The 14,488-nt window shown below is 38.5% G+C and overlaps 1 pseudogene; it reads left to right on the top strand.

Moving 5' to 3' along the window:
• Positions 1 to 350: 350 nt before the first annotated feature.
• Positions 351 to 13,783, top strand: LOC132371272 (glutathione peroxidase 7-like; annotated as a pseudogene).
• The last annotated feature ends 705 nt before the right edge of the window (positions 13,784 to 14,488 follow it).

Below are 14,488 nucleotides of genomic sequence, written 5' to 3'. Positions count from 1 at the left end.
GGGGAGCCCATTGGGCATCAACGTCATAGTTACAGAAAGGTTAGAGCCCATGGATAAATGTTGTTGCCCCAAGTCTGCAAAAGCCTAAAGGAAAATCAAATCCCCTATTGATATCTCACAAATCATAGGAGAGATTGTTCAAGCATTTGCTTTCCTTATTCTACAGTGTCTTCACTTGAGAAAATAAGTAGCACGGAGAGAAATGGTAATAGCGATGAGGAAATTGAAGTGTCTCCTGACATTAGAAGTAAATTGGAGTCTTCATTTGGCAAGCATCTGAGGAAATGTTAGCATTCAGGAAATCTAGAGTTTACTGAGTCAGTGGACAGGGCCCTCAGTGACTGAAGAACATGAGGCTAAGTCAAAAGGAAAGGGAAATAAAGTCTGTCAGACTGACGCAAGAAGAAATCAGCATTGCTTTTATTGCTGCACACCTGTCTCCTGTAAGTTACCTGGCATTTTGGTGTTCTCTTCTCCGTATTGAAGACTGATTTGATATTAATCATTTACATTTTGGTGTGAATAGTTCAGAATTAGAAATGATAAAGAGAAAACCACCTGGGCTTCTTTTTAAAAGATCTTGGGTCTGCAAGAGCACACGTGGCAGCAATGTTTCTGGTTCTCATAACAATTACATAGAATTTGAGGAACAACATCATAAAGAGGTTATTATTAGGTTTATAATAATCATTTATTCAATCTGTTTTTTTCTCTGTAATGAAAGCTGCTATTTTTTCAGCACCTTCTAAGTGCTGAGTGTTCTACATACAATATTTTATTTAATTCTCATAATCAACTGCCACTCTTCATTCTCATGTCCGATACCTGAGCTCTCCTGATTAAAGAAACGTAATGAAATATTGATCGGGTGACTAACCCCTGTAATGTGTCAGGTAGGTAATTTGTAACTCTAGTGTTTAGAGAAAAAAAAAATCTTTATTTATTTAGGAGATGTGTGTCTCTAGAAGATGACTATGGTAGGAATTTTAAATCAAGTAAATATGAATAAAATTTGTATTCAGGCTAGCCTTTTGAGGGCCCTCACATTAAACAAAATAGCTGCCTTGTCTGTTTCTTTACAGAACCAGCCCTGTTGAAAATGTGCTCGGAGAGCAGACAGCTTCAGTAACCTTGGTAATGACATGGGAGTCCATAGACTCTCCGTGACTCATCAGGAAGTGCCATTTGGACAATTTTAGTTGAAGAAAGCAACCAGCTCCCAGCCCAACACTTGTACACCCTTTTCTCTGTCAATAGCTCTAGAACCGGATTTAGAAGACACGTGCCTCTAAATATTATGTAACTGGATATAGCAGCTCTTTATAAATGGTGGTAGAAACCTTAAACCCTTAAACACTAGGAGCAGCTATGGAGCTTGACATAGAAACTCACGCAGTCTCCCTTCCAAGCCTCCTCTGACCCCATTTATAGCAAGGCATCTGCTACAAGGAGGTAGTAAGAGGAATAATTATAGAGATATATCTGAGGAAGAGGCACAGTTCATAGAAGAAACACATTTGAAGAAGAAACATAGTTCACAAAAGATTTGAAAGCGCTGGATCTTGAAGCCATAAATCTTTGTTTTGGAGAACTGGTACTTTCTAGGAGCTGACTTGAGCTGTATAGACAGACCAGAAATAACACAGGGTACTGACAAAATTTTAAGAAGAAATAGAAAGTTGGAAGAGGATTTAGAGCAAGTAAGGAGGTGGGGGGCATCATATTTAAAGAGGGTGGCCGGGGAAGTCCTCGAAGATGTGACACGTAGGCAGAGTCTGGAATAAAACGAGAGAGCGAGTCTTCCCGAGAGCACACTCTCTCAAAGTGATGCCTTTTTAACAGCACTAGTTAAGACCACAGTGAAAATTATTAGAGTGAGCAGTGTAAAATACACAATTGAAGGAACGGTGGTCACATGGTAAGACAAAATAAAAAGGTAGTGAGATAGACATGGTGATACGTGATGACACCCTCTCCAGTCTATAGCAGTCTGCCCCTCTCCCAGCATTAGGACATGGCTAGGGCTTGGATCCAGGTGAGGCTTCTGTGTCATTCTGATGTTGCTGACACCCTGGTTTTCAAGTACTTTCTCCAAGAGCTGATCTATCTGAGCACTAGTCCTTCTTCACCAGACCTAGTCTTAGGACTACCTGAATGGTGGGAAGAGGGCACCATTTTTCTCTTTGTGGGTGTAGGAGTGGCAGTCAGGACCTCAGTGCACCTGTTGTATCTGCCTAAGGCTGGTTCCAATTAGACTCCTCCCAATGGAAACAAGCAAAAGTTAGTTAATATTGTTGGTATTTTCCTTTTTAGTGGTTCAGCAATTATTCATCTCATGCTAGGCCATTGAATAAGAGTCCTCCGAGAGATACCAGGCATGGCTCTGATGTCATGGGATTTATGTTTAAGGATACTTTTTCCATGGTATAACCTCTTGACTTGCATGACATTATATACTCTTTGTCTCTTTCAGTGAGTCCTGTTTTACTAGCATCTAAAGTAACAGTCTCTTCCAATACAGAAGAAATTGTTATTATGAATAAATAGACTATTTTCCTGAAATTGCAACCTTTAGAAAAGCATCCAGGAATGGATTTAGATGAGTGACCTGTAAGTGATTCTTACCAGGTGACTCCTGCATGGTCAAGCAGAAAATTTCAAAGGAAGAACCTATATTTGTTTCCGGAAATCTTCAGGATTCACTGAGTCTGAAACACATTGGTTTGCTTCTCTGCCATCTTCAGCTTACCAAACCTAGGTACAGAATTTTATCACCTTTAATAAATGTATATCCTTACATGACATAAACTTTGAAGTTTGGTGTGATCCTTTTCCCCACAGCATACATTTTCTTCCTATTCATTTAATAATACTTAAGAATATCTATGGTTTATTTTAGTGCTTGGTCAAGTACTATAGAAAATAGTTTGGTACAAAGAATTACAAGAGCGAACATGTATTTAGTGTGTTATATGCTGAGTGCTCTACATGAATATTTTATTTCATCCTTACTCTATTAGGTAGGTATGATTATCATTGCTCCTGTTATATAGTTAATAAAACTGAAGCTTAGTGAGGTTATATTAATCTGAATTTTCACAGCTGGGAAATGTGGTCACTGGTTTTCTAGCCCAAGCAGTATAGCACCACACTCCCACACATAACTATCATGCCATGCAGTCCCCCTTTACCTAGTCCCCTAATTAAATTCTGAATCTCTAAAACTTTAACATAAATACAGTGTGTGATGTCCGGCACTTTAACCTCTTCATTTTGTCACACTCTCTCCTATGCCAGCAGGTGCTTGACAACTAGGTGGGCTCTGACGCATACCAGGCATGTTCATCCAATTATATATCACCTCTACCATTGTAACCTGATTTTTTTCCTAGAGCTTCTACCCTCATAGCATTTATGGAGAAGAAACTCTTCCCTCTTCAATACTGCTGATAAGGTCATTGTTGAAGTCTTAATATCCAGATCCGTGGATAACTCGTGTCAGAGATAGTTTCTAAAGGATTTTTTACATAAGTACTATTCAAAATGCAGTCTGTAGACCAGCTTCCTGAATGTGAACTGTTCTGTCACCAGTATGTAATGCAACAAGGAGCTTGTGTCAGAATGTAAACCATCAATGTCACTGTCTTAATCCACTTGGGGACGAAGGGGAGCAAAATTCTCCCACCCCAAAATGTCTCTTTGGCATGCAAATTATTTTGTGCTGAAAACAATCAAGGCCCCAAAGACTCAGGAATCAACGTGGATCTTCCTCCTAATTGCCTGAAGAGTGCAGACAGAGGGCCTGTTCCAGGACAGGAGCTGTCCTGTGTGGACAGGAAGAAGCCTAGCAAAATCTGTTCAAATTCCTCTGTGTCCCTGTCTCTGCATAGCCTAGCAAACATCTGTTTCCCAAACATTTGCTTTTCCTTCTCTAGGTCAGTTGACTTCCTCCCCTTTGAGATCCCAAACTACTACCCTCCACATCTTTTGTCTATAGCTGAAGATGGTATGTTAAGGCAAAGGTTTCAGCCATTTTGGTGAGTTACTCAGCTTTCCTGGGTCTCTCCCATGTATATGTATTATTAAACATTTGTTTGATTTTTCTCCTGTGAAGCTGTTTCATGCCAATTTAATTTTTAGGCCAGCCAGAAGAACCTAGAAGGGTACAAGAAAATTTCTTCCTCCCTGACAGCTGCTATAGCAAAATACCATAGACTGGGTAGCTCATAAACAATAGAAATTTATTTCTCACAATTCTAGAGGTTGAAAGTTGAAGATCAAGATGTGGGAGATTCAGTGCCTGGTGAGAGCCCACTTCTAGACAGTTGTCTTCTTGCTGTAACCTCACATGACTAAAGAGGCAAAGGAGTTTTCTTGGGTCTCTTTTATAAGAGCACCAATTCTACTCATGAGGGCTCTTCCCTCATGACGTCACCCCAAAGGCCCCACCTCCTAATACCATCACCTTGGGAGTTAGGATTTCAACATATGAATTTTGGGAGAACATAAGCATTCAGTCTGTTGCCATTGCTAAGCACACTATCTAGTTCCTCTGACGTTTTTTTTCCACATTAAGACTTTCTCAGTAAAGGATCTAGTGAGTTGATTTGCATTCCCATGCAAGCTTTCTACTTCATCATGGACTGGCACTTTACAGAGTGTGGCCCTACGCTATGGCCTGTGATTGGGTAACACTATGTTTTGCGCCTATCCCATTTAAACAGACTTCAGGTGAGATTATATCAGGCATATGATGTCTTCTCTGGATTTAGTCTCCTTCTTTTTGTCATCAGTATATTCCCAAACACAATCAGATGTTTTGAGCAGGCCAAGAATCTTCAGGCTGTTCATATAGCGTTTTATATGAGCAACTAGAAAGTGACCAACTGGTGACCCAGAAACATTTTGACATACACATTTAAACTGGTAAAAGCCAGCAGGAAATAAGGGTGATCTTATCCTTGTCTACCTCACACACTGGTAAAGTTCAATCCTGAGACTCAAAAATTCTGTACCCGGTATTCAAGAATTATCTTAAATTCACAGAATAATGGAGCAATTTCCTTTAACTTTTCAATTCAAAATACAGTTACTTATCTACATTCTAATGATTTCTTGTCTTCTTTTGTGTCAGCCACTACTGGGTGATACAAAAGGGCTTCACGGTTCATAATAATTCTATTAATTAGGAATTAACTCAAGCGCTTATTCTGATGCTCTAATTCTGAAAGAACAATTCTCAGATTTATTCCAGGAAAGGTCAAAACTTCTTTTGAAATGAAAGCTTTCACAGAATCCCCATATATAAAACATATAAAGGTATAGCCTCCTAATTAGAGTAAAATCAGCGGGACTGAAACCCTTTCTACCCCCAACCATCACAACCAGGAAGCACCTCAGATGCCTTCTCAGAGCCCTAAGGTTCTCTGCAACACAGTTTGACAATCACTGTTACAGTCACCAATTTCTGGAGTATCATTTACAGACTATAGTTATCTGCAGTCATTTTCGTCCTTCTTTTGAACTATAGTTAGCAATGTGCCATGAAATTGCTCATCTTTCTCCATGATTCCAACTTTAGGGTCCAGTTGCCAGAAGTTCTCACACATGGTGATAAAAGGCTTATCAATGTTTAAAACATAAAACTACATGACTCAAGCTCCCCAAGCATTCCCAACAAGCATTGCCACTTCTCAATTCTGCAATATTCTCCAGCCAGAGTTCAAGAGTTTTTTCTCCTAATGTGATAACAAACAACCTCTAAAAACAAAACATAGCTTTTAGCAGTGCCTTAAGTCAAGCAATACCACTTACTCATCCTAAATATGTTCCAGAGTTTGGGCCCAAAAATATATTCTGGGGACTTCCCTGGCAGTCCAGTGGTTAAGACTCCACGCTTCCACTGCAGGGGGCACAGGTTTGATCCCTAGTCGGGGAACTAAGATCCCACATGCTGCATAGCAAGGCCAAAAAAAAAAATATTCCAAGCTTGTAGCCTACCTTAGCAATTTTGTCACAGATTTCTCTTTTTTCTACAGAAAGAAGTTTTTTCTTAAAAGTTACAATATTGAAGTTAGGTGTTGTTTTTCTATGTACTTTGTCCAAGATATTTCTCTCCCTGGGTCTCAAAGGTCATGGAAGATGCACAGGTCAACATTTGAACTGACTTTCTCTCCTAAACATCTTACCCACTGCATAATAGCCTCTATATCAGTCTGCAGAAACCTTTGATATTTGCCAGCTATCATCATGGTTCATTGATATTCCCGATAGTCCAAAGTTTTTCCTCTCAAAACACATAAAAATTACAATAGCTTCGACTTTCTCTACTACGCATGCTATTCACTGTCTAAATGAAACTGTTGCAAAAGTGTTTGTTTGATGTTTGCTTGCATGTTGTTTTTGTTTTGCAGAAAGCATCCAAGAAGTGTGTGTGTGTGTGTGTGTGTGTGTGTGTGTTGTTTGTAGTAAGGCTGAAAAGAAGACATAAATCTTATCTGACACTTTTTCTAGAGTCCTGATCAAGAATTTGTACTGAAATCTGAATTTTCAAAAATGTTGGTAAGTTAGACATGTCTCATCTCATCAAATAGACTATAAACTCCTTGCGTTTCTTTGGAGTTGCTGACGGTACTCAGAATAGTGCCCCTTGAGAGTACTTTTGGAATCAAATAAAATCAACCTAGAGGGTTAAATTAAGCCATAGAGCAGTTCCTACACTGTTCTTAAATCTTGTAAGTGTCCTTCTGTAATTCATTAAGTTTAGACTTGACATATAACTTACTATATGGTGTTATAATTGAATGACAAAAATGGCACTGAATGACAAAAGCCATCACTGCCTACGCAGTTTTTCCACTTCTTTGGTGGACTACTGACATAAGAATTTAAAAAGCGTGACTATTGGGTATAAGGTAGGCTCAAGGATGTATTTATACTACACGGGAATATAGCCAATATTTTATAATAACTGTAAATGGAAAGTAACCTTTAAAATTGTATAAAAAACATTTAAAATTTTTTAAAAATAAAAAGCATTTAAGGAAAATGTGGCTAGCAGTGACATATCCTCAAACAGCTGAATGGGTTAGACTTAACATTGTTCACAAGGGCAGAAATTGCAGAACTTAAAAATGAAATTGTACAGTACACAATTAGGTTTGAGATGATTAGGTGGTATCTGCGGTATTAAGTAAAATCACAAGTGTCAATAGTAGGCAACTATTTTTGCATAAACACTAATCTACAAAAGAAATTAAAATGTTAAGATGATTAATTTCTTTTCATTTATCCAAAATGCATATACCCTTACAGCACTCCACAAGGAGACAATATGCATTTTTTACAATTTAGATTACTTACTTCCAAAAGAATGAAAGATCATCAGTGAGAACGTTGTCATCGTGTTTAGTGATGAATGTTAATCGATGAGCATATTTGCAAAGTAGCAACACGGAGACAGTAGCCTAAATATTCACCTTGAAATTCAATCAATGGCTGTCTCTTTGCACAGGGCGGCTATGGATTGCTCATCACTGACTTATGTAGAAGGCCACATAAACACTTGTCTTATATTTTAAACGGTAAATTTGGTTGTTTTAGATATTTATGTTACCAATTTCTCTGCATCTCTCCTTGACTTACTTATGTTGTTGCTACAAGCTGCTTTTATTAAAGAGGAAACACTTTATCTTACTTTCAAAAGCTAAAATACAGGCAAAAACTAATGTCCATCAGGATTCTATGTATCTATAGCTATTCAGTCATTGTTGCTTAGCAACATAATGACTCTTCCTATAGAGAGGTGCAAAATATACATATATATACACACATATATAAGCATGTATAGACTCTTGTAAAAATGAATACCATTTAATAAACTACCTTATAGTTTCCAAACACAAAATATCTCTTTACATACTGATATTAACATTGTAGCATAGTATTTATTAATATTTTAGAAAAACATTTAGAAAGAAGTAGTACATTAAAAATATACTCTAGCAAAAAAGTCTAAGAAAGAAAAAAGGCAAGAAACTGGAAATCTAAAACCCAATACTATGATCTTTACTTTCACCATCAATGCTAATAAAAACCACTCAGGAGAGGCAGAGAGTGAAGAGAAAATAAACTTGTTAGAAAACAGTATAAAATGATTAAGACCTTTAGGACAATCAGTCCTGGACTTTATCCTAAATAGCTGAAAAATGATACAAGTATTATCTTTACGTGAGAGTTACCATATACATAAGAGCTATTTATTAGAATGCAAGATAATTTGGAACTGTAAAACTCTGCCAAAATAGTCTAACATGTTTTTGATGTCTCAAAAGATATTTCAGGGCTTCCCTGGTGGTGCAGTGGTTGAGAGTCCGCCTGCCAATGAAGAGGACACAGGTTCGCGCCCTGGTCCACGAAGATCCCACATGCCACAGAGCAACTAAGCCCGTGCACCACAACTACTGAGCCTGCGCTCTAGAGCCCGTGAGCCACAACTACTGAAGCCCACGTGCCACAACTACTGAAGCCCATGCACCTAGAGCCCTTGCTCCGCAACAAGAGAAGCCACTGCAATAAGAAGCCCGCGCACCACAACAAAGAGTAGCCCCTGCTCGCCACAACTAGAGAAAAGCCCGTCCATGGCAACAAAGACCTGACGCAGCCAAAAACAAGTAAATAAATAAATTAAATAAACATGTATTTAAAAAAAAGATATTTCGGCTTATTTTAGGTATCTTAGGGTCTCATTATAAACAATTCTTATTGCACAATACAGTGAAAGTTATCTTAGTTTTCTTATTTTTTCTAATTCTGAATGAAAGAGATGATTATACAGCCAATACCTGACTTAAAAACAGTTGATGCTTCAAAATTGATCCCTAGTCAGTTGTTTGAAATTGTTAATATATTTTCCCTTTTTAAAAAGTTATAGACTTCTGCTTCCACCCAAGATGGAGAAACAGGGACAAGATCTATCCTCCTACCTGAAACAACAAAAAACTGAAAATATACGAGACAATGACTTGCAAGCCACTGACATCAGGCAACAAAGGACAGTGATCACTAAGAGATGGGAAACAAAGAGACAAGCCCTATGACTGTCATGAGAGAGTTTGCAGAGCGTAGTGCAGGAAGGAAGAAACCAGGTGGAGATTGGAGACTCCCTGAGCTGAGAAGATGGAACTGACACTCCAAAAAGACAAAAGCATCTGGAGTTCTCAGGAAAGAGTAGCAAAAGGAGAAATTGCACACAGAGAGAATATCATAATACTTGAAGATCTGTAAGTCACCCCTGTAAGTATTCACCTGTGTACTGAACCATGCATGCACTGAGGAAACTACATGAGGCTTGGGAAAGAACCACCCAAAATAATTAAGGGTAACAATGCCCAATGCTCACACAAGGCAGGAAATAGTGCCTGTTGCCAGCACCCAAACTGAATAACTCTCAAAAACTGAGGGACAGTAGTAGAATACACACAAGTTTTTTTTACCTCAGTAATGGAAAATGATTAGCTTAAAAATAAGCACTGCTCTGGTACCTAACAAATCTTCAAAGTAACACCTGAAATAATCAATTTCTTAAGAAATGTAACTACATCACAGAACAAAGCTCAATAATATTTATAAAAATAGACATAAACTGTACCCAACAGAGTAAAATTCACAATGCCTGGTGAAATTCACAATGTCATTCAAAAATTATCAGACATGCAAAGAAGCAAGAAAATATGACTCGTAAAGAAGAAGTAATTCAATTGAGTAGGACCAACCCAGAACCAATACATATGTTAGAATTATCAAACAGGAACACTAAAACAATTAAACTGTAGTCCATGTATTCAAAAACGTATGTAGAGATATGGAAGGTATTTTAAAAGTTTAAAGACCTTAATAAAAATTCTAGAGACTAAAATAAAAACACTAGATGGAATAAATGGCAAAAAGAAAAATTAATATACTGAAAACATGGCAACAGAATCTGTCAGAAATGAAATACATAGAGCAAAGGGAATCAAAAAAGAAGTGGAAAAGCATCAGTGAGCTGTGGGGCAGTTTTAAGCAGCCTAATACACATGTAATTGGAGTCACAGAAGGAGAGGAGTTGGAGGATGGGACTGAATAATTTTTGAAGACATAATGCTTAAAAACATCCAAATTTGATGAAAATTATAATTGCATATCATACCTCAATAAATCTGAGGTATGATATGCATGAAGAAAACTACCTCAAGTCACATTGTAATTAAATGGCTCAAAACCTGTGAGAAACAAACAAACAAAAAAACTTAAAAGCAGTCAAAGAAAAAATGGCACACTATGTAAGAGGAACAAAGATAAGGACTACATCAAATTTGTCACCAGAAACAATGCAAGAGAAAAGATAGTAGAGCAATATCTTTATTACACTGAAAGAAAAAACTTAGAACGTATCTTTCAAGAACAAAGGCAAAATAAAGACTTTCAGATATACAGAGGTTGAAAGAATTCATCACACACCTGCACTCCAAGACATGTTAAAGAAAGACCTTCAGGCTGAACAAAATGATGCCAGAAGGAAATCTGATCCACACAAGGAATGAAGACCACCAGAAAATATGTAACTACATGGGTAAAACATGAAGGAGCTTTGTGCTATTATGTAAAGCTCTTTAAAAGATACTAATCGTTGGGGGCTTCCCTGGTGGCACAGTGGTTGAGAATCTGCCTGCCAATGCAGGGGACATGGGTTCGAGCCCTGGTTTGGGAAGATCCCACATGCCGTGGAGCAACTGGGCCCGTGAGCAACAACTACTGAGCCTGTGCGTCTGGAGCCTGTGCCCTGCAACAAGAGAGGCCGCGACAGTGAGAGGCCCGCGCACTGCGATGAAGAGTGGCCCCCGCTCGCCACAACTAGAGAAAGCCCTCGCACAGAAACGAAGACCCAACACAGCCCAAAATAAATAAATAAATAAATAAATAAATAAATAAATAAAAGATACTAATTGTTTAGGGAGAAAATATTTGCAAATGAATCAATGGACAAAGGATTAATCTCCAAAATATACAAACAGTTCATGCAGCTCAATATTAAAAAAACAAGCAACCCAATCAAAAAATGGGCAGAAGACCTAAATAGACATTTCTCCAAAGAAGACATACAGGTGGCCGAGAAGCACATGAAAAGCTGCTCAACGTCACTAATTATTAGAGAAATGCAAATCAAAACTACAGTGAGGTATCCCCTCACACCAGTTAGAATGGGCATCATCAGAAAATCTACAAACAAAAAATGCTGGAGAGGGTGTGGAGAAAAGGGAACACTCCTGCACTGTTGGTGGGAATGTAAATTGATACAGCCACTATGGAGAACAGTATGGAGGTTCCTTAAAAAACTAAAAATAGAATTACCATATGACCCAGCAATCCCACTACTGGGCGTATACCCAGAGAAAACCATAATTCAAAAAGACACATGCACCCCCATGTTCATTGCAGCACTATTTACAATAGCCAGGTCATGGAAGCAACCTAAATGCCCATCAACAGACGAATGGATAAAGAAGATGTGGTACATATATACAATGGAATATTACTCAGCCATAAAAAGGAACAAAATTGGGTCATTTGTAGAGACGTGGATGGATCTAGAGACTGTCATACAGAGTGAAGTAAGTCAGAAAGAGAAAAACAAATATCATATATTAACACATATATGTGGAACCTAGAAAAATGGTACAGATGAACCAATTTGCAAGGCAGAAATAGAGACACAGATGTAGAGAACAAATGTATGGAAACCAAGGGGGGAAAGTGGCGGGGGTGGTGGTGTTGGGATGAATTGGGAGATTTGGATTGATATATATACACTAATATGTATAAAATAGATAACTAATAAGAGACTGCTGTATAAAAAAAAATAAAATAAAATTCAAAAATTCAAAAAAAAAAAAGATACTAATTGTTTAAACAAAAGTAGAAACCATGTATCATGGGGTTTATAATAAATGTAAAAGTAAAATGTATGTCCATGTTAGTTCAAAGGCTGGCACAGAAGAAATGGAAGCACACTATAAAGTTAGTATACTATTGATTAAATGGTATAACATCATTTGAAGGGAGAGTGTAATGAGCTAAAGATGTATACTATAATCTTTAAAGCATCCACTAAAATAGCAGAACAAAGATTTACAGCCATTCAGCCAACAAATGAATTAAAATTAAATCACTAAAAGTGTTCAGTTAATCCCAAAGAAGCCAAAAAATTTTGGAAAAGGGAGTAAAGAACTGGTGGGAGAAATAGAAATTAAGCAGCAAAATGATAGATTTAAACCAAACCATAGGAACAAACACAAAATATGTAAATGGTCTAAACACCCCAATTAATAGGCAGAGGTTTTCCAGCTGGATAAATAAACAAGACACAACAATATGCTGCCCATAAGAAATTCACTTCAAATATAAAGACACAAATAGGTTACAGGTATGAGGATGGTAAAAGATACACCATGTTAACAGCAATCAAAAGAGAGCTGAAATCTTTATATCAATTATCAGAAAAAGTAGATTTCAGAACAAAGAATACTATCAGATATAAAGAAGGTCATTTCCTAATGATAAATAGGGCAATTCATCAAGAGGACATAATAATCCTAGACATTTATACACATAATAAGAGAACTCAAACTACATGAAATGAAAACTGACAAAACTACAATGAGAAATAGACAAAGCCACAACAGTAGAAGAGTTCAATATCTTTCAATATTTGATAGAACAAGTAGAGAAAAGATCAATAAGGATATAGAAAATTTGAACATCATTATTAACCAACTGGCATAATTCACATTTATAGAACATTATACCCAGCAACAGAATACAAAATTCTTATCTTCATGCACACATTACACTTCCAAGGTAGACCATATTCCAAGTCATACTAAATATTTCAATAAATTCAAGAAATTCAAATCATACAAGTATGTTTTCTGACCACAGTAGCAGGAAGTAAGTATTCCATAACAGAAATATTTGGGAAAAAATCTCCAAATATTTGGAAAGTAAATAACACACCTCGATATAACCTATGGGTCACAGGAAATCAAAAGAGAAATTAGAAATTTTGATCTGATTAAAACAAAAATACAACATACAAAAATCTGCGAGCCGCGCCCTGCCTTTGCCCTTGCCACGCTGCCTGCTCGGGAGCGAGTCAGGTGGCGGCACTGGCTGCGGCGTGGCTGCTCCGGGCGGCTGCCGCCTGCGCGCAGCGGGACCAGGACTTCTACGACTTCAAGGCGGTCAGCATCCGGCGCAAGACGGTGTCGCTGGAGAAGCACCGCGGCTCTGTGTCCCTGGTGGTGAACATGGCTAGCGAGTGAGGCTTTACAGACCAGCGCCACCGGGCCCTGCAGCAGCTACAGCGGGACCTGCGGTCCCATCACTTCAACGTGCTTGCGTTCCTCTGCAACCAGTTTGGCCAATGTGGCCAACAGGCGCCTGACAGCAAAAGGAGACGGAGAGCTTTGCCCGCCGCACCTACAGTGTCTCTTTCCCCATGTTTAGCAAGATCGCAGTCACCGGCACTGGTGCCCACCCTGCCTTCAAGTACCTGACCCAGACTTCTGGGAAGGAGCCCACCGGGAACTTCTGTAAGTACCTAGTGGCCCCAGTTGGAAAGGTGGTAGGGTGCTTGGGACCCAACCCTGTCGGTGGAGGAGATCGGGTCCCAGATTACAGCGCTTGTGAGGAAGCTCATCCTGAAGAAGCGAGAAGACTTATAATCACTTTCCCTCCTCTCCCACTGTCCCCTCCCCCCGCTGTGCACACGTGACCAAAGGAAACTCAAATGGTGCTACAAAGGGAGAGACTACTGACTCTAATTCCTCCACTCTTATCCCACCGACCCCATCACTCCTGTCGCAGGAAAATTCTAGTAGTTTGATTCTTTGAATCTTAGAGCAACCTATAGGAACCCCTGACCAGTGAGAGCTCTTGACCAAATGACTCAATAAGAACCTCTAGTCCATGAAAACATGTGGCAAATGGAAGTATCTGAAGCAATAATCTCCTACCTGTTATGAACTCTGTAAAATGGGGCCAATTCCGACCTCACAGGGCTGTTGTGAGGATGAGGATGAAAGGCCTATGAAAGTGTCTAGGGCAGTGACAGCTAACTAGGAGGCATTCAAAAGTTATTTTCTGCAGATGAACGAAAAAATAAGTTGTGATCAATAAAAACTTGAAGGCCCCCCCAAAAAAATAATTTGTGGGCTTCCTCTAAAGCAGAACTTAGAAGAAAATGTATAGTACTAACTGTCTATATCAGAAAAGTGAAAAGGTCTTAAAGACCTCAGCTTCCAATTTAAAAAACTAGAACAGAGGAGCAAGTTAAACAGAGTGAGCCAAAGGAAGGAAATAATAAATGTCAGTGTATATGTTAATAAAATCGGGAAAAAAGTAATAGAGAATATCAGTGATATCAAGAGCTGGTTTTTTGAGAACTTTA

This window comes from Balaenoptera ricei, chromosome 9 (genome assembly GCF_028023285.1).
Source record: "Balaenoptera ricei isolate mBalRic1 chromosome 9, mBalRic1.hap2, whole genome shotgun sequence".
In the NCBI taxonomy this organism is placed as follows: domain Eukaryota; kingdom Metazoa; phylum Chordata; class Mammalia; order Artiodactyla; family Balaenopteridae; genus Balaenoptera; species Balaenoptera ricei.
This window is presented reverse-complemented; position numbering and strand designations above follow the sequence as displayed.